Source organism: Periplaneta americana, chromosome 6 (genome assembly GCF_040183065.1).
Source record: "Periplaneta americana isolate PAMFEO1 chromosome 6, P.americana_PAMFEO1_priV1, whole genome shotgun sequence".
In the NCBI taxonomy this organism is placed as follows: domain Eukaryota; kingdom Metazoa; phylum Arthropoda; class Insecta; order Blattodea; family Blattidae; genus Periplaneta; species Periplaneta americana.
The window spans coordinates 90,674,029-90,676,403 of NC_091122.1; positions in this window are offsets into that span (position 1 = coordinate 90,674,029).

Consider the following 2,375-nt stretch of genomic DNA (forward strand, 5'->3'; position numbering starts at 1 on the left):
CTACTTTCGGATGTAAAATTAATAGAACCTATTGTTAAAAAATTAGAATAATACCACTGTTAATATTCAGATGACATTTGACCTCCATCCATGTGTTCCGTAGTAATGTTTATTTAACGATAAACACCTCATTATTGCGGTGTTTCAATTGGTGAAGGTTGTTGATCTTGACCTGACAGGCAATGGGTTTTTACATAATACTACACGAGAATGCCAGTAAGATCAAGTCAGGCGACCAGGAGGCCGTGTAATTGATTTTTTCCCCCAATCCACTTCCCAGGAAATTCGTGATTTGAGGTGATGCTCACAATGATACCTTAATAGAACATTGCCCCATCATGCTGGGACATGGTGTGAATTACACATTTTCACAAGAAAAGTTGAAGAAAGAAGCAGTCCAAATCTGTGGAGTAACAGCACGTCTGACCGCGAAACCAGGTGGCCCGGGTTCGAATCCCGGTCGGGGCAATTTACCTGGTTGAGGGATTTTCCGGGGTTTTCCCTCAACCCAATATGAGCAAATGCTGGGTAACTATCGGTGCTGAACCCCGGACTCATTTCACCATCTTTATCACCTTCATTTCATTCAGACGCTAAATAACCTGAGATGTTGATACAGAGTCGTAAAATAACCCAATAATAATAATAATAATAATTTATTTATTTATTTATTTATTTACTAATATTTATTGTGCTGTACAACAGTCTGGGGCCAGTAACAGTTCAGCACAAGATAAAAGTTAGCACAAGATTTACAGTGAACAAGGAATTAACAAAAACAGTGCATAAAATAATTATTAAAATTAGGAACAGATACAAATAAACAACAATGACAACACAAACGAATGAAACTGAAATGAACGTGATTTTGATGTGTATACTTAATATAAGAATAACCAAACAACAAACTGTACTTTAAACGGATCCGTATTAATATAATGTAAATTGGCAGCTTTCATGAATCTGACAACTGGAGAGAGAGATTTCGGCTTATAGGTATAAAAAATTGTTTGAAATCTTAAATCATTCGAAGGGACCCGAAGGTAGATATTGCTTATGAAGGATTCACAGTGTCACCCTTTACAGCCTTACAAAAGAATAAGTAGTCGAGTTCAAGATGTCTAGCATAAAGGTTAGAAAAGTTAAAATATTTACAAGTATGCTCATAATTGAAAACAAATGAATTTGGAAAAACCTAAAAGCACATAGGGACACAAATTTCTTTGAATGATTTCCAGTTTAACCGAATCAGTAGAAGTTATAGAATTCCAGACAACAGATGCATATTCAAGTTTAGATCTAATTAATGTATAATATAGAATTTCAAGAATAAGTTATAGACCTTATAAGTTCGAGCATTCTAATGGAAAGATTATAAATATATTGAACATGATTATGAAAGTGTAATTTGGTATCGAGTAGAACTTCCTGGTCTCTAATAAAGTATTTCCATATTATGCTGATATTATTAAGAATATAATTAAATTTTTGAGAGAAGTGGTTTCTCTAGCGAAGGAAATGACAAGAGTTTTCGATTGATTAATTTTCATTCCATTTTATCAGCAGACCATAGGTCAATAGCATTTATATCATTTTGCAAAGTTATATAGTCTGCCAGAATATTAATTTTGCGAAAGATTTTCAGGTCATCAGCAAATAAAAGACAGAACTTATTATTTTACAAATATCATCTATAAATAATAAAAATATTAGAGGCCCCAAAGTGAAACCCCGTGGAATTCCGCATAAACTAATAAATGGACCAGAGTAAGAATTTCCAAGTCTAACACTGGATTGTCTATCTTTCAAAAAATTTTCAAACCAGCTCAGGTAGTTAGTGGTAAGACCAAACTAATTTAATTTACTCAGTAACATATTAAACCATAAGAGCTAGGAAAAACTCATGTTTGCATATGTGTTCTGTCAAAGGAAAGGTCTTGCACTGCAAACCCAGCATTCTCCAATATTTTCTATTTTCCGCCTTCCTCTTAGTCTTGGCATTTGATCCGTATATCTAAATGTCGTCTATCATCTGATATCTTCTTCTACCTCGAACTTTTCTTCCGTTCACTGTTCCTAACAATGCATCCTTCAGTAGGCACTTTCTTTTCAACCAGTGACCCAGCCAATTTCTTTTTCTCTTCATAATCAGTTTCAGCATTATTCTTTCTTCACCCATTCTATCTAGCACAGCTTCATTTCTTATTCTGTCTGTCCATTTCACATGCACCATTCTTCTCATCCACATTTCAAATGTTTCTAGTCGTTTCTCTTCAATTCGTCGTAATGTTCATGTTCCTGCCCCATACAGTGTCACACTCCATATACAAAGTAATTTACTAATCTCTTCCTTGTTTTTTTTTTTTTTCCGGAGG